At 33.0% G+C, this 19,688-nt stretch overlaps 1 protein-coding gene across 3 annotated transcripts in view; it reads left to right on the top strand.

Moving 5' to 3' along the window:
• The window catches only part of LOC126738967 (zinc finger protein rotund), a 539,771-nt gene that overhangs the window by 189,303 nt on the left and 330,780 nt on the right, over window positions 1-19,688 (top strand). The window contains exon 1 of one of the 3 annotated variants that reach the window (XM_050444473.1): window positions 16,527-16,668. The exons of the other annotated variants lie outside the window; for them this stretch is intronic. The gene's annotated coding sequence lies outside the window, so the exon portion shown is untranslated. Of the gene's footprint in view, window positions 1-16,526; window positions 16,669-19,688 lie in introns of those variants that run through there. 3 annotated transcript variants of the gene reach the window in all.

The following is a 19,688-nucleotide window of genomic DNA, read 5'->3' on the forward strand; positions in this document are numbered from 1 at the left end:
ACCGGATTGACAATCGGGGATAATTTTATGTTTATCAACAAAATTTGAAATTTGATTAAAAATATGTTTTTCCAGAATTTTAGATGATGCTGGTAGAATACTAATTGGTCTGAGATCTTTATGCTCTTTTGGATTTGAATTTTTTGGAATCGGTTTAATAATTGCCCTTTTCCACACATTTGTTGAAGAATACATTCGTTAATAATATGCAATAAAGGATTTAAGCAAAAAGGCAAACACAATTTTATATCTTTTATAGAAATACCATCGATACCCGTTGCATTTGATTTAATAGTCGAGATTATTTTAATCATATTGTCTTGGTCCAAAAGCTGGAAACTAAGTTTTATATTATTTATGGTATTATTTTGATAAAATTCAATACATTCTTTACTTGTAGTATCAGGTAGGGTAGAAACAGTATTAAAAAAATTGCCAATATATGAAAGGAATGTAGTGTATCTGCACAGCGATATGGTCGAATTTTTGGTATTAATAACTTTAATAACTTTCGTCAACTTTCAGCTCTTGAGTCCTGGAATTCTATTTTCGATTTATCTTCCTTTCACACAAAAAATGTTAAACTCCTTCCCAATGATTAAAATCAAACTGAAATCCAAACCTATAAAATCTTGGTTCACGAGGGGTTTGAAAGTATCTTCTGGAAATCTAAGATCTCTTCACACAATTAGAAAGTTCACTGACTCTCCAGTTTTTCATAACTATTTCAAGTCTTACCGAGCCTTGTATCGTCGTCTGATAAGAATCTCTAAGCAAACTTACTACTCCAACTGTTTAAGTGGTTCATCTAACAAATATAAGGAGAGTTGGAAAATTATTAATGATATTCGTCAAAATTGAGGTAAGCAGTCAAGACAATTGATTTTAGCAATTTTTTTTCTAATATTGCTCTATAACTTCAGCAAAATTTGAACCCTTCTGTGGATCCTCTTTCCTTTATGCCAGCCATTCATGTTCCAAATTCCTTCTTCTTTATACCTACAAACCTAAACGAACTCAAGGATATTCTGTATACTGAAAAAAATAAAAATTCAACTGGAGAAGACAACCTTTCAGCTAAGATTTTTCTCAACCTTCCAGAAACGGCGCTCAAGGCACTAGTTGACGCAACCTTTCTTGGAGCAAGGGGATATTTCCATCTTGCCTAAAATCAGCTAAAGTTATTCTAATTCACAAGGGTGGAGCTCTTGATAATCCCTCCAACTTTCGTCCCATCTCCCTCTTGTCTACACTATCAAAGGTAATCGAAAAACTGGTTAAAAATTTAATAATGTCCTTTTTAAAGTCCAGAAACATCCTCACCAGACTTCAATTTGGCTTCCGTGAAAATACCAGTACCAATGATGCCATGTTTAATTTGTTTCATGAGCTTTACTCCCAGATAAATGATGGTGGAGTTTCGGTGGCAGTTTCTTGTGATTTGTCGAAGGCTTTCGATTGTGTCTGCCACAGGATTCTGCTGCGGAAGCTTCATCATTATAGATTTTGGGTTTTATCTTCTTGGTTTGCGTCCTATCTTAAAGATCGGCAACAACGAGTGCTTGTAGGATCTAAGTACTCTGATTACCATCCTATCACCTTGGGAGTTCCTCAGGGTTCAGTTCCTATACATAAATGATCTTACCAATCTTAATGTACGGGGGAAATTTACTCTATTTGCCGATGATACCACACTTCTTTAGCACAGCCCAGATACAGATACTCTACGAACTATATTAGCAACTGATCTTCAGGCAGTAAATCTCTGGTTTGAATCAAACTTGCTGTCACTAAATCCTCAAAAAACCAAATTATTGTGTTTTAAGTGTGCTCTAGACCACGTACCTTTTTGCTAGTTCAGTAGTTCAGCAGTTTGATGATACAACATTTTTGGGTGTATTTATTGACACAGAACTCAGATTTGAAGAGCATATCCTCGGTACTTGCAAAAAGGTGTCTGCAGGTTGTTTTGCAGTCAGAGCGGCTACCCTGGAGCTTGGCATGCAGTTTGGAAGATCCGTATATTTTTCATTAATTGAATCCCACCTTCGGTATGCCATTTGCTTCTGGGGTAATGCAGCTGTCTACCTTCTACAAATGCTGCTTGTTTTACAGAAGCGTGCTGTACGTTACATCTGTGGGGCTAAACCAAGAGATTCCTGTCGCCCATTATTTATTAAGCTGGGCATACACACTGTCTTCTCCCTCTACATTCAGGAAGTGGCCTGCTTACTTTTTGCAAATCGCTTTAAATTTATAACCCCAAATCCAAGATACTTAACGCGTCAAGTGAACGATCTAAATCTTCCAATCCCCTCCTCCACATTAACTAAAAAATCTATTTTCTACGAGGGAATCAAAATTTTCAATCGTTTACCAGGTGGAATCAGGGAGGCAACATGTATTGACACTTTTAAACGTAAATTGAAAATACTTTTGACCGAAAAATGTTACTATTCACTGGATGAATACTACGTCGACACATTCTAATTTACAGTATTTGAATTTTATTTGATTTGTTTGTATGGTTTGAATCCTTTTCTGTCTTATACTTGAGGGGATAATTATGGAATTTAATTTACTTTTTATGTATTTTTTTTCTGCTGTTCTTATGTATTGTTTTGGAACTCGAGTGTGTATGGGGTGTAGTGGTTAAGTTTAGTGGTAATAATTTAACTTTATTTAGAACAATTTTTCTTTGTTAATAACAATAAAGCATGTTTTTTTTTGTTATTTACAACGATGTAAATCTCGCGCCAATACTCCAAACTTTACTTGCACTGACAATTGACTACCACTGGCAATGCGGCTCCTTATATACTCGGCAGAACGCTGTTCTGGCAGATTCTCGACAACCTTTAAGATGTCGTGCGGTATACGACTTGTGTCACTTCGAAATTACGGACAATCAGCTGATCTATTTTTATTCCTATAAGAATTACAAAAAGTTCATGTAAACAAGATTTCACAGAAAGGCTCCAAGTCTCCTGATTACAGTAGTACTTGACAAATTTCATTAGCCAAAGCCGGTGTGAGAGAATTCACTTTTTTAAAGAACTCTACATCTGATAAGTAAACATCTCTTACCATAGAGTATAAGGGACAAACAAAAAAAGGTATGATTAAATGTTTCGACTACGTGACTTAAGACAGCTCATCACTGTTAAATCTATAAGAAAAAGCCTTTATAAAAACATATTTGGAACTTTTAAAGGTTGATTTTTGATTGAAATTTTAAAGGTTAGATAAGTAGAAGAGGGTGTAAAATTTGTTAGGGTTTGGTGGCACTGATACGTAGTCTCAAATTCAGGGATCCTAATTAAATATAGCTTAATTTAATTAGCCAGGCTTGTACACTCATTGATAGACAAAATAAAGCAATTAAAGTTGATAATTTAAAATATTTAACTAAACAAATTGAGTTGAGGGTTGTGATCCTCTTGTGAAAGTTTTGAATCTTACTCAGGGGTGAGTTTGTTACGTCCAAAATTTTACTAGTTAACCTAAATTTAATTAAAGAAAAGCTTACTTTAAAATATTAATGAGCACTACCGACTCTTTAGTCAAAAGGTCCAGGGCGTCATTCAAATATTTACTAAGAAGACAAAAATATAGAAAAATAAGAGTCAGTAGATATTATGTTTACAGGGTCAACATTTAATGTCATCGACTATCATTGAAGGTCCTGAATTAAATCAAATTACACCTACAAATGAATTTATATATATTTGGTGTCGGTTTACATGTTGTGGCTGTGAGTACCAGTTATTGTAAACGTATAATAAAGATTCTTATATGCAGTCATATATTGATGACACACAAGTCTTGCATTACTTTTGAAATAAAGGCGCAAAATGCTTTCTGGGACGTTGTTGCTTAGACCGATGTCTCGTAAATGCGGTTCCAATACTCACGTATTTTGTTTATTTTTAAAAAATATGTAGAATTTTGTAGCTGCAGACTCAGTACCTGATCGAAATTTTTTTAATTGTCAACACCGTACATTGTGGCTTTAAATAAGAATAATGAAACAATAACACATTGTACCTTATTGATTGACTCGAACCTATTTGATATTTAAAAATATATAGGGGTTCGTAATTGGAAAACTAGGGGTTTATAATTTAAAAGAAGAACGTTGCTGCCTATTTTATCGCTATAATTTGCGAACCAATGTTCGAACCCTGGTGGATTATTTAGTATTATGTCTTTTACAAAAAAAAATGACAAATTATAAATTAGACTAATCTAGTTACGCCCTTTAGTTCGTAGCAAGTATATATGTGCACGTAAGTGCTTCACAAGTTGACTCAATAAATTAAACTGCACTTAATAAAACAGAAGTGTGGGCATAAACTAAGGGGGTTTTAATTTAATGAATATTAGGTAAATAAAAGATATTAAAGGTAGGTATTGAAAGTAAACATTGTTTATTGACTTAAAACTAGAAAATTGGCTAATGTTAAGTTGATATGGAGTGCTTTTCAGGCAAAAACATGTTTTTTTATAACTTCTAGACCTTAAGAACTTTTTATTACTTTTAGGAAAAAAATCATTAATTTTATTATTCCTCGTACTAATTAAAAAAAAGTTCCAGAAAGTTCAGTATCACTTCCAGGCATTTGAACAATTTTTTTATCACTTTCAGATATGCACATACATTTTTTAACTTTTTTAAGCATTAAGAACTTTTTACCACTCTTAGGCAAAAAAAAATCATTTTTTTTTATGGTTAAGTTAAGAAATTAAAGTTCCAGGAAATTCACTTTCTAAAAAGTTCAATACCGTCTAGGCATTTAGACCACTTTTTATCACATTTAGTCTAAAACATGATTTTTTTATCACTTCCAGGCACTTAAGGGTGACACCGCACTTACTTGTATGCAAAAAAATATTTTTTTATTGTTCTTTCTAAGACCTTTAACTACCTGGAAGAAAAAAAATAAATTACCAGGAAATTCAGTATTAAGGACACAGACTATTTTTTATCACTTTCAGATATAAGCATAACTTTTTGATCACCTGCCTGCAGGCCTAAATAAATTTGTATCACTTTTAGACAAAAAATTATCATTTGTAGTAAAGTAGCCAACAGTATCGGCTTCTTTTGTAATTTGTTTCAGTCACTACAGGGTCAAAATCAGTACAAGTTCATTCAGTAGAATCCAAAGTTCAACTCAATCACAAGTCAAGCGAGTTACATCAAGTATATGTCTCTGAATCCAAGAAGGCAAAGTTACTGAAAGGTGAACCTGGAGTCTAGGACAATTCCAACAAATTTATTTTTATTTTTTTTTTAATTTATTCTTCTAAAGTTCCCTTTCGGGAGAAATTCCAAATTTCGAATGTAATCGAACCTCTTTTATTCCCTATAAAGGGTCAAATTTCCAAATATTCTGAAGACACATGCGGTTACAATTACAACTTTCCACAAACTGAAAACCTTACAATCTTAGAAATGAACGATTAGTTCAATTTTAAATTAGTTAAGTTAGATAAGCCAGCCTTAAAGCAATTTTCAGTTAAAATTAATCTTTTGTAATTGTTTATTAAAGGTATTTTATCTAGATCCAAGAAATATAGCAATTATGAATATCAAAACTAATTCTTAAAAGATATGCATGTTTAATGTAAAATTCGATAATTTTTTAAAAAATGCTTATCGTATTCCTTAATATTATGCCAACGTAATTTAAAAGTTAAATCTGTATTATCAAGGTAACCATACTCACAATATTTAAGCGTATAGTTTACATCTGCTTCAAGTGATTTCTAATCTTATTTTAATTAAAAAATGATCGTCACAAGTTTTCTAACTGTCTCTAATTCAAAAACTATTTGATTAAAGTGTAACATCAAATAGTTTTTGAATTAGAGACAGTTAAAATATATTACACAAATTTCTTTTCTACCACAGGAGGAGAGCTGCAAGTTTAGGCTAGTATATATTATACAATTCTATTAAATTATTACTAATTAAAAACTTACAACTATTATTAAAAATATCTTTGAACAATTTCTTGCCTTACAAGGCGTGCCATATTTAAAATATTATTATCAATCTGTATATTATCTAGAAAGACATTAAGATTATTAGCTAGGGGTTCTATTTCAAACTCGACTCCAGCACGTATGCATAAATTATGAAGTACTGCACAAGCATTAACTATATGCCCAACTTTTTGTGGGTTGTATCGAAGCTTTCGTTCTCCCAAAAGACATCTAAACACCTGCTTTATTTAGTCTACCATTGCACCTTTCAATGATGCTTCGTGTAATCTTGTGAGACCTATTGTAGCGCCCTTCAGGGGTCTCTGGGTCAGGATTTTCATGTGGTGTCATCAACCATGGTTCCAGAGGATACCCTGGAAAAAAAAATTAAGTGTTTATTTTTGCTCCATAAAAAAATTTAGATATTAAAATAAATTGCATTAAAAAAAGATTAAATTTCATATCGAAATAAATTTTAATAAAGTAAATAATGTAATTGTATCTAAATAAAAAACTAAATTAAAGAAATTTAGTGTAATTATACTGTAATAAACTAGAAATTAATAATAAAGTACAACTGTGCTAAAAAATAAATCGGGCCTCATAATTTTTTTCCAAGACACAGATAAACTTGTTAAGGTGTAAGAATTATTTTTATTTAGTTATTATCTCAGTAAACCTTAGCTTCCTTACCTCTATCATAATCAGATTTCAATAAGCGTCTCACCTGAGACCCTCTCCATATGAAAGCATCATTAGTTAATCCTGGATATCTTGGGTTAAAGTTCGTTATTTGCAAATCTGAATTTCAAATGATTTGAACATTTTTAGAATGGAAACCTTTGCGGTTAACATAATTATGTTCTTCCTCTGAAGGAGCCAAAATTGCTATGTGGGTACAGTCAATGCAGCCAATTATACCCGGAAAACCAGCTTTTTCCATAAAACTGGCTTTTACTTGATTTCTTGTTTCATTGCCAGCAGGAAATTTTACCCATAGTGATCCCGAATGATGAGAAACGCATTGTGCAACCTCTTCTATGCATCTGCTTACCACTTTCTGACTTGAAGATAGAATAAATTCCTCTTCCACGCCCCGTTGGTAATTGTCTGTAGCAAAGAACCTTAAAGCAATTAAAATTCTTGTTTCTCGTGGAACACGAGTCTGCTTCTGCTCTTGCTTTAAGTGCGGAACTAAATTTTTAAAAAGAAATGTCACTAGGTCTTTATTTAACCGGAAGAGTTCCGAATATCTGCGGTCCGGTAATGCAAAAGGGTCACTCATGTCTCTCATCACTCGTTTTTCAAGACGATTTTCTTGCATTCGCTGCCGATTTTCTAACTTGTTATTTAAAAATCTTTGCACAGGAAGCATTTTAAAGTTTTAAGTGCTTAAACTAAGCGTTTTAGGCGCTAGAACCAATGAAAATTAATGTTAAACAGTAAAACAAAGCCAAAAACTAAGTTCTAAGTTTCACATCACAACAAACTTTTGACATAAGCAAAATAAAAAAAAAGGCAAAATGTCATGGTCATTTTCTTCTTCTTCTTGTATTGACAGCTGGACTATGCTCAATTGTGTGATGTTTTTAGAATAGATAATTATCGAATTCTCTATGCCCAAGCAACAACGAAGTTTATAAGGAAATGTTTATAGAGTGCCAAGGCATCAAGCGATCTTTGTCTCTTCGCTTCCTTCTCTAAATAGAGAAAATTTACAGAGTCCCACGTCAGACTACTATTTATCACTTTCAGGTATAAGCATAATATTTTTATCCCCTGAAGGCATCTAAAGAAATTTGTATCACTTTTATGCAAAAACTTATTATTTGTAGTAAGGTCCAATAGTATCGACTCCTCTTGTAATGTGTTCCACTTTACTACAATAGCTAACGTTGTATTGAGAATCCAAAATAATCCAAGTTCAACTCAATCACCAGTTAGCGTGGAGTCCAGGACAATTCCAACAAAACCAGGAAATCAAAACACACAAAAAAACGAAAAACCAAAACTAGAAACTGAAAAGTGCAAACTGAAAAAAATAACCTCTATTAAAATAGGATCAAGTAGTACCCTTAGGTATTTTCTCGCAACCCAATGAGGGTTATCAAAAACGTACCGCTAAGGTATGTGATGCAGTAGGTTTGATCTTAAATAAACCCTTAGAGGTTGTTATTCTTCTAAAGTTCCCTTCCGGGAGAAACTCCAAATTTCGAATGTAATCGAACCTCTTTTATTCCCTATAAAGTGTCAAATTTCCAAATATTCTGAAGACACATGCGGTTACAATTACAACTTTCAACAATTTCAACAAAATGAAAACCTTACAATTTTAGAAACGCACTATTAGTTCAGTTTTAAATCAGTTAATTTAGATTAGCCAGCCTTAAGCAATTGTCAGTTAAAATAAATCCTTTGTAATTGTTTGCCAAATGTACTTTATCTAGATCAAAGAAATATAGGAATTATTAACATCAAAACTAATAGCCTTAAAGGTTATGCATGTTTAATGTAAAATTCGATAAATTAAAAAAAAATGCTTATCGTATTCCTTAATATTATGCCAACGTAATCAGGTCGCAACAGCATAAAGCTGTCGTAAATTAAAAGTTAAATCTGTATTATCAAGTTAACCATACTCACAATGTTTAAGCGTATAGTTTACATCTGTTTTAACTGATTTCTAATCTTATTTTAATTAAAAAATGATCGAAGTCCTCATCTAGTCGTGTGGTAACGAATGCCCAATTTCTGTAGACACAATAATTAGAAAATTACAAGCAAGGATTTTTTAAAATTGAGTATTCCTCAGTTGTGGCTGCAGGAAGAAGATGTGAGATAAGAGACTCGTTTCCTGCTTAAAATGGTTTAATTGGCGAATTTATAAATATTGACCGGATAATAAGCTCGTTAAGTCTCCAACGGTCAACGACTACGGAGACGTCGAGTGCGATAAATGACGATTAATGGAGCCGTTGCTCTTTATCAGGTTTTTTGGATGGTTTATTATGACCGATTCTCAAATCGAATGTAAAAATTAAAATCAATAAACAATATATTTTTTCTCGTGGATTAAATTTTTGACTAATATAAATTCGTCACGTGCGCTAAAAAAAAAATATATATATAATAAAACTCTCTAATTTACCCTATATGAACTATAGACCACATGTTGCTTAAATACCAACCAACTCAAAACTGTAGAAAGGATCTAAAACGATAGAGCAAACAGCATTTGTTTAATGACTGCGAAAGTCGAGGCGCTAAATAGACTGCGATTACATAGAATACTCATTATTAACCTCGTTTCTCTAGCGTCGGTTCTCTTAACTCGCTCGCTCTGTTTCCATAGCTATCTCGCTCGCGAGCACAATATTCCGGTTGCGACCGTCTCGCTCGCTCACCGAAGTTTCCAAAGTTAAATTTGTCGTTTTGCTTTCTGCCGGTCTGGATTCCAAAGATGTTGAGAGCGAGAGGGCACTTTTACTTTTAGCATTCCCTCGCCGCTTAATGAGTTTATACGACGAGTCGCGAACATGTAAATAGGGCTTTATATTTAGTTAGGTAGCGAATGATAAAATGATTTAAAAAAATTAAATAAGAGAAAATTTTGTGAAACTTTTAGGTAGTAAATTAACTTTGTTAAATGACATTTAAATATGGTTTTAAAATAATATGCCCCATAATTCTTTACTTAGAAAATCATTTTCCTATTCAATGCTTTAACCTTAAAAAGTTATATCAGTTTAATATTTGTGGTTTTTTATTATTTTTATTATATTTTTAGTGCCAGAAAGTGGGCCTTAAACATTTACGTGTAACTGTTTTAATAAATGTGTTGCTACTTGAGGATTACTTGATAAAAAAAAATTTTAACTGTGAATTTTAGAGAACAATTAATTATGGCGTTGCGTACAAAAGTAGTTATTAGAGAACAAGAGAAGATACAAAAATGACAACCAAAATATAAGAAAGGAAAGCAGCTGAAAAAAAAAGAGAATTGTGCATTTCCTACTCCACAAAAACAGTGCAATCTAATTAAAAAAAATCACTGTATGGCGTTCTGACTAAAAACAAAATTAGGATTAACATTTTTGTAGAGAATATTCCATTTCGCTTGGCTTAAAATGTCTGCAAAAAATTCCTTAGTAATTTTTACATAGTTTCTTCTAGTTCACTTGGTATGTATGATACTTTACCTTCGTTTCTTCTGCATTTCTTACGACACCTGATTTATTTGCCTTAGATGCACACGTTAAATGCCACCACCGATTACCTCTTGTTACAATTTTGACAGCAACTTTTCAATTTGTGAAGCAAAATTAATCACCTTTTGTCGATATATAAGATTTTCATTTTAATAACAACGCAAATAAATTTAAACATCAAAAGATCCGAATGAGATTAGAAAAGAAACATCGATAAGAAATGCAAGGAACTCTTGGTGCTTGTAAAAGAAGGCAATTACATCTCTGTGCAAACTCATAGTCCTGCAACACACAAGTATTTTGGATACTAATAACCCCAATGATCCTCGACTATCCCTAATTGCTCAAACAACAACCCTTGAAGACCCAGCCAAGTCGTTCAAGATTTGACCAGTTTAGATGAGAACCAGAGATAATCAACTGTTTAGTCTGTTTCAGCTGTATCCTATAATAGGTTAGAGCCAGTAACTAATAATCGTCCAGTGATTTATCCATCATTTCACCTAAATTATCTGATCCTACTAGTCATACAAATATTTCAACATGCCTAGAAGAGACATCATCACAATCATCATTATTCAATTATAAAAAATAACATCCATTACCATCCCAAGAGAATTATCTTGATTCTAATCAGTACATTTTAAAACGGTTCTAAGACATATAGTGAATTTTGAAAAAGTGTTTGATAAAAATCTATTGAACAAATTGCTACTATAGGCATCTTCATTCACAAACATAACTTTGATAAATATGTGGAAAATACATAAAAATGAATAAATATGCAAACACATTCGTTGTACTCACACAGAAAATCTAATAAGAAGATTGCCTTTCACAATGTTGCACTGAAATTTTGAATATTTGAAAGGAATATTGTATAAATGCTATAGTCTATTTCAAACAGGTAGAGAGAAATAACATTTTATTGAGTATGCAAACGGAATACAGGTTGACCCTAGAATAATATATGTCAGTTCCATAGTTTGCATTACGAAATTAAATCTTTTACGGACTGGAGGTAGTTTGGCCCGTTTTGGGTCGGTTTATGAGCTTTTTCAAGTTGTTCTACAGATAAACACTGAAAATTGTACGACGAAGCAGGGTACTATAATAATAATTAAACCAAGTGTTATAACTTCTGAAAACTTAACAAACCTTCTTCACTTTCAATATGTGTAGTTATGAGTCTCTTCCCTTTTCCCGATGGCACTTATATGAACGTTGACAGGCCTTCCACGTATGTTTGGCAGGCACTGAATATCTTTTTATTTTGCCATATTTTTGGAATCAAATGTCCTTCATTAAGACTGGTTTCATGTAGATTTAAAAAATTATTTTGCTCTCTGCATTACTGCTTAATGGCTCTTAAGAATTTTCTTTTCAATCAAATAATTGCATCGCTTTTCAGTAGAACTGATTTACGATTATATTTTTCCCATGCAAAATTCGTACTTTTTAAATTGATCCATAAGAGTTTTTTACTCATTAAAGCAATACTATTATCTCGTCCAAGCACCATTCAACTGCATGTTTAGTATCTTCTGTTAAAGGAATCTGGTTGGTCTTATGCTTTGGAGGTTCTACCTGTTATTATCCTGCCTTTCTTTCACGCAATAGTTTATAAATGGTAGATTTTTCTATTCGAGTTATTCGGTAACATTTCTGCACAACTTCATCTACAAGCAAAACTGGAATGGTCGTGTTTTAAACCACCATGCATATTTAAAACAATAACCTTTTTTATTGACTGAGAACGCAGGAATACGAGTAATAGATCTACTGTTAGAATTTCTTTTCGTTTAAAAAAACGTCTGATTTATTTTGTATATTTTTATATACTATCTTGTATATCTGTATGTTATATGTAACACAACAGCAAAACATCAAATACTACCATGTTTAACACTTTCTTTCTCCCTTTATTCATAAACTAATTCAGTATTTACATTTTATTACTCTCTACCAATTTGAAATGTAGTATAACTAATTAGTCCAATGATTGTATCTATTTACACTGGTAGAGTTCGAGAGTAATTCATATACGCCATAGATAATATAATACTCATAAATACTCTAAATAGAACTGTCAAATCGTCAGCGTCACCTCACAAGCAACTCGACTCGTCGCTGTGATAATTACCGATTGGTCAACCTTTGCCAATGAATATGCTCAATTGCGCGTCGTTTCAGTTTTGACCAAAGATGGATATGTAAGGTATATTTAAAAATATTAGTCTAGTGGCTTTTAATTTTTATTTGTTCAATAGCTGCTCGTAATCATCCATTTATATGAGATGGATCTTATGTTTATATGAGAATAAGGGTCTAATGGTTCTCCGGAAAATATATTCATTAAACTTAAGTAAACTAATTATACTTTTCAAAGAATTTTTTGGAAGGCTAATAAAATATCTTAAAGTCCAATGGATTTGACTTAGTTTGGACCTATCCTGGAGATCTACCGGAGGATGTGTGCTATCTTTAAATAGGAGTTGAGTCTTTCAAATGCCTTTATTAAATTTAAAAAATCATTCACACTGTAGATGCGAAATACTTAAACGACTATAAGTCCCCGTTCACCCATCGTCTTTCAATATATAGGTTAGGTTTGTTGTGAGTGGGATACCTTGTCTCCCTCCAGTGTGACCCTAGGTCTATTCTGGCTGTGCTTATACTTCCCCAGTCAGGTCTGATCTCTTTAGGAGTTCAATAATTTGAATAGGAGAAGCATTTTTACTGTCTTCCGTCTGAGGTAAAGCATTGCCGAAGATGGCCTTCCCAGTCTTTCCTTCTCTCTAGTGTCGGAAGTTTGCACAGGACGTGCTGTGCAGTCTCGTTATTCGGCGATTTCCGCCAAACCACTCCTATTCACGTATAAGTTCTTAACTTAAGTAATTAACTTCCCTTATGCTATATGTTACCTTCCTTGTTGCATCTGATATGAAATCCTTCGCATGGTTGTATTCTGATAATCCCTCCTAGTAGCGCTTTGCTTTGTTATACACTAGGATTGTAATTGTGTGTTTTTTCGTATTCTAGGCAATGCCTAATACTAGATCAAGTTGTATTCTGCTCCTTATTTGGCAAGCTTATCAGCGGCCTTATTTCCTGTAAGCCCAGCTTGACCCGATATCCATATTAGGATAACTTCGCTTCTTTCTTCAAGCAGTATGAGCTAGTTTTTGCAGCTCTAGCTGTAGATTTTGATGGTTCTGTTTTCAAGTTCTGCATTTAGTTAAGCATTCTTGCACAGATTTAAATGGCGGGTGCTTTCTTGAATGATTGATTTTCAGTGTTGCTCAATGCAGATAGATATTTCTGTCCTTGGTTTACTGCAGTTAACTTATGAACCTCTTGTGAACATACTGATCGGGTATGGGTTCGTAACGTTTTAAAAGCTGGTATAGATTTATTAGGGTAATAGTAAACGCATGTAGAGCTATTAAAGTCACTTGTCATTAAACGTCAGCAAATAGGGATGGATGTATTTTCTCTCTTTCCTTGTCTGAAAGATTGACAGATATGAATTATGACGTTTAGTGACAACAGTGACGTTGATAGTTCCCCTAGACTCCAGTAGAGCCGTGACTATCATGGTTGTTACTTGTCAAGCGTCATATCTATCAGTGTTTTAGCCAAGGCAAGGGAAAAAATTAGTAAAATCTTAGCTGGTTGTTCATAAAACCAAATAATCTCCCAAGTGTGGTTTTTCTTTTGAAAAAGATCCTATTTTTAACTCCAAAATTGGTGTTGGAACCATCAAAATATACTGTAAGTATAAATATACTGTCTGGTAGGTTAACCGAGAGTTTTTTTGGCACTGGTTAACTGAGTATAAACTTAAATTTAATATTTTTCTTGGTATTAGGTCTGATAGCCTTCCAAGTGTGTTATGATTGCACACCTTCTTAACCAGTTCAGTTGAGACTTTTTTTTTTAGACTTTGTTTGCCGATTTGCCATTTATGACATGGTACAGCTTGTAAGTGGTTCTCATGGCTTTCTTTTGCAGACAAGCTAACTCTGAATAACACTTCCTTGTTATAAGGAAGGTAGAGAACGCCGCAAGGTGATGTCTTATAGACATCAAGAACCTTCACAATAAATAGGTCAAACTGTTGAGAACTTTACCAGCATGGTGAGGTGTAACCCCTTCATCGAAGTGTGTACCTCGCAAACAAAAAGGAGAAACATCTGGAATGACGAGGACTGGCACATGGGAAACCCTCGTGCCAGTAGATTTATTTATAGAAGAATAGTTACTCAGTGTAAAATAATCTGTAAAGTGCAAATAATTAAATATATAAGTTGTTCTCGGAAATTCGAGAAACACTTGGGCGACATCTCGCGACGCACTTGAGAAGTTAACGAGCGATTGCCGCTAGGGAGCGGTCAGTTTAAGTCGCCGAAATGGTGGGACTTTTAAATAAATGACGAATAATAAACGAATATTACGTCGTACCTGGTTGAACTCCAACAAATCCAACAGTTCGAACAGTTTCACGTAGTGCTGTTGCAGTCCGTGTAGGGTCAACTTGGCCTCGTCGTCCACATAAACTTCAATCGGCTGAAAAAATGTTAAAAGTTCCAAATCCTACTTTCACCATCGACTTCTGGTTATCAGAGAGATTCCCATTTACGTAAATAATCACACACGATTCGTATGTCATATGTCCCTACGTGTTTATCATCATTGCAAATATGAGAGTGAAAAAAAGATGTCGAAGTTAATAGAAGATCTTTAGTATATTTTATTATATATTTAAAATAGTTGTGTTAGTTCAGAATTTGGTTTCGAGGGTACCACCAGGTGACAGTTCATGGATAATTATGACAGTTGACTTGACTTGTTGACGGCAATTCAGGGAAAACTGTATTAGTTTTGTCTTTTCACTTTTTTTTTTATTTGTGTCGTTTCTCTTAAGCCTTTTTTGTGTATTTTATTTTTATAACTGACGCAAATTGCCGTTATTTATTAAAATATTCTCAAGCAAACTTGTTTGTTAAGAAAAGAAAGTAAAAGAGTTTGTTAAGAAAAGTAGCAAAAAAAAAGACCTCAACCAAAACAGCTCTAGCTACCTCAATTTTTAATTCAGAAATAAGTTTTTACCCTCAAATCCATCCTCAGGAATCTTGTTATAAAGATGTGAAAAAATTATGAAAATATCTTAAGTAGTTTCCAAGTTATGACCAAAAATGTCCGCTAAGGCATAAAAATCTTGTAATTTGAATATGGTTCCAGAAACTTCAAGTTTGATGGCTCTAGGACCTTGTTGGACAAAATTGCCTCTAACTCAAGAAATTTTTGAGGTACAAAAATCGTCCTTATAATAAATTGTTTGGTAAGAAATTCCCTTTTTTAATCAAGAACTCTTTTAAAAAAGTCTACATGGGAAACCCTTATGATCTCGATTAACCTTTTGTCGATAAAATTGCATCGAACGCGTGGTTGAAGAGAGAAGAGCTGTTTCCTAGGACCTGATGTTAGTAGACCTGATAATCAACATGAGGAAGTATATGTGCAAAGGGAAGGCCTTTAATCTATAAGCACCTCCATACGATTACTGTTTACCAAACCATCAACCGTTAATTGGTCTTCCACGTCACCCATATGGACGACAGACCAACTGCATTTTTTCCCCCCATCACCATCCAGACTCGTGTTTTTCTTAAGCAGAGTCGCGGACGTCCCCGACGTCGTCGTCGTCGGCGTCTCTGATGCACCCGCGGCCCCTTTTTTATGCTCCGCCCCCTTCCCCCCATAGAGCAGCGACGGCGAATGCGCTCGCGGTGCAAGGAAAGAAGTATAACCAATCAATATTAAATTCTTATATGTGCTCTAACCTTATTTCCTCGTATATGTACATACATTTTTTTACAATTTTTTACTAGCAACGACGCCGATGCACTTTTCTTTTTCTTATTTCTTTCCTAACCTACTTCTTCGGCGTCGGGGGCGCCGGCGACGCGCCGTTTCAGTTCACCGTCGGCATCGGTTGCAGTCTATGCACTTGTAGTTGTACAAGGGGTGCATCATCATCTTCATTCCCCCCCGTTTTGGTTTTATATATATGTCTCTCCGTCTACATTTCAGTGACTCCACTACTGGTCCTTAGTGAGTTGACTGTTCGCGCCCTGCCCTCCCCTACTAATTACACATCACGAACGGATTAAATTAAGTGCGAAACTGGTGCGTAGGGTGGGGGGAGAGTGCAAGGGGCGACGTGGCGGGTGTACGCGGGGCGAGAGGTATCCCCTTCCACCGTCGATGCCGCGCTCATTAAAGGGGGTTAATTTCGAGATCGCTTCGTGTGAATGAGAACTCTGGTGGATGGACGCACGTGATTTTATGACAGACGGAACAAGCGTGACACAACAACGTCGTCCGCATCGTGTCCAGGGAAGGACGACATGTTGTTTGATAAAGGGTGGCTTATGTTTGCATCGGCCATTTTTAAATTGGCGGAGTAAGATTTTCTTAGGAAGCTGCTGCTTTTGATACGTCTTAGTGACGTTTTTAATAAATTTATCGATCGCAGTATACGTTTTTGAAAATTGGTGGTGGATTAAAATGATATGTTGATAAATATGTTGGCATTTACTCATAAATGCTCTAAAATAAACCCTTAGGTGTAAAAAGTGTCCTTTTTTCGTATGTTTCATGAAACTAAAAATGCGCTTATCAAATTTTCCATAGCTGTCTTTTGCTAGTTTTTTGTGCTTGTTTGGGTGATTTAGAAAAAATAGCTTTTTCAGTCATCCCCAGTATAAATTATCATGCAGATTAAAAAAGTTAAACTGATATTTGTAGATTTTTTTACGTAGAATACAGTGGCGTACTCAAATTTTCTTTAGAAGTCACAGTTTTTGAAATATTGACATATTTTTTTTTCAATAAGACATTATACATTTTTTTAAAATCTGCTTGACAAGAACTTTAGAAAAATAAAACATAGTTTTTTTTTTCATAAATAACGTGACAAAATTATTATTTTTTAAATGAATATTGATAAACCGTAAACCGACACTATTCAAAAAAAAAGTTTTCTTAACATTTTAAATTGAAATTCTTATAGAGGTTTTAAAAATTATTATTTTTAATTGTGTTATTTTTTATGAAGGAAAAGTATTTTTAAAAAAGGCTATTAATATGCTTAGAGAAAATCGAACACAATATTTCAACGGAATCAAAATTTAGTGTTAAAAAAGCCAAATTCTTGCAACTTTTTGGGTAATTTTGAAAAAATAGCATTTTCAGTCATATCCAGTTACTCTATTATTATCATAGTATTAAAAAAGTAAAGCTGATATATGTAGATTTTTTTACGTAGAATCCAGTAGCGTACTCAAATTTTCTTTAGAAGTCACAGTTTTTAAAATATTGACATATTTTTTTTTAATAAGATACTATACATTAGCATACGTTAAAAGACGAATATGCCCAGCCAATGAAAGCATTTCGGTACTACAGAGGCCAAAATTCAAAATACGCATTTTTTGATGCCTGCGGTCAAACTGTGGGCGAGATTTGGCATCTCTGACCTATATATTTGCTAATATAGGACTTTGTTTTGTTAGGCATTTATATTTTAGATCGAAAAAGAAATGCGATGTGCATATAAAAGACGCTCAATAAAGAAATATTTGTAGCTGTTATAGATTAATGATTTTTTTTAATATATATTTAGAGCATGATCAACATTTTTAAGAACGTGAAAATAGACAGTTGTTGCATGGGGTCAGATATTTAAAAAAAATAACAGAAACCAGTTCACTAAGTCTAGGTTTCTTTAGTAAATAAGTACAAGTGCATGAGTGAGTACGGTATAAATACTGTGTACTACTTAATGTTTTATTTATAAAACATTAAACCATCCAAAAATATTGGCATTATTATTAATGATAACACTTTAAAGTTTTTTTGGTATTTTTGTTTTAGCTTGTTTTATAGATGTTTTTTATGGTATTATATTAAAATTTAGTGTGAAATTACTTCTTACATGTCATATTCCTATGATATTAAATAAATTCAATGTTGCTTTAATTATAAGAACTTTAGAGCATTATAAACATAATTCAATAGCTTGATAAAACTTTTACAACTTAGGTATACTTATAGCTATTATGCTACAAATAATTGTAAAAATAAATATCCCTTAGCAAAATACAGTTGGCAGCTTTTGTATGTTTTTTAATCTCCCTTAACAATTCGTAAACAAGCCCTTTTATTAAAATAAAAATTATGGATCTCTTACCGATCTACAATAGGAAGATTGAAGGAACTTTGCATATACAAGAGATGTCACAACAGTAATAGAGACTAAAGTTACCTTTTTTTTTTAAATTAAAATGGTATATTTTCTTTGCATTTTCCTATTCTATGCAAAATTTTAAAACCTACTTTATCAATAAAAATGTTACTTGTTAATTTTTAGACATTTTTAAATTTTAAGGTAATTTAGTTTCTTTCTTGCTTATTTATGACTTCTGTACGTGCCAGATTACTAATTATTATTGCCTTACTGAACACTTGAATTAACTTATTAATAAGTTTTAATTATATTCTAGTAAGTATGTAAATTTCTGGAAAAGAAAAAATCACACTTCGATGCTTGAGCAATTGAAGACTCAATGATTTTTCGAAAAATTTCGGGTACGGTCAGGATGAACCATATTTTGTAGGTACTAAAAAAATTAAGAAACTTAATACTTAATGACGTCATTTTCAAGACGTCGTTTAGCAGCTTTGCATACTTGACCAAAGTCCATAAAGTTTAGGTAAACGTCTGCAGCTATTAGCAAAGCTAATGATAACTTCTGGCTTTCACTTAAAATTTATTTTAAGTGAATTCCCTATTGCTCAATTGCGTATTAATAATATGATAATATTGACATTATTACTCTATTTTAACAAGCAGTAACTGATATATATATATTTTTTAATTAAAAATGTTAAGAAAGAAGTGTAAGGGCTAGTAGTTTTTTTTTTTTGAGAGAAAACAAAAAATTTGCTAATTAAATGTTTGTGGTGTTAAACGAATAGCTTTACCGGTGAGTCGTATCTCAACACTGTAATTTGTATCTATGTATTGTTGTTTTTTATACTAGTGTTGCTTTCTACTTTTAGATCTAATGATGCCAGGGCCAATCACATATAATAATTAAAAAAAAAAACCATTGTCTAAGACCATGGATTTTGTGTCCCTTCAATCTCAATTGTTTTTTTTTAAATAAATCGACATCTATGCAGAATGGCACAGTAAATCGACATAACTACAGATAATGGTCAGATGAAAATCCGCACTTGATTCGTAAAAAAATAGGGTATCCTGAAAAGATAAATATTTGAGAAAGTATATTTGATAACAGGTCCATTTTTTATTGAGAATAATATAAATACCACCCAATATCTGAATTTGCTAGAAAATCAGATGGTACCAGAAATAAGAAGACATGCTAATGCTAATTTTCATCAAATATTGTTTTA

The sequence above is a fragment of the Anthonomus grandis genome, chromosome 7, assembly GCF_022605725.1.
Source record: "Anthonomus grandis grandis chromosome 7, icAntGran1.3, whole genome shotgun sequence".
NCBI classification, from domain to species: Eukaryota; Metazoa; Arthropoda; class Insecta; order Coleoptera; family Curculionidae; genus Anthonomus; species Anthonomus grandis.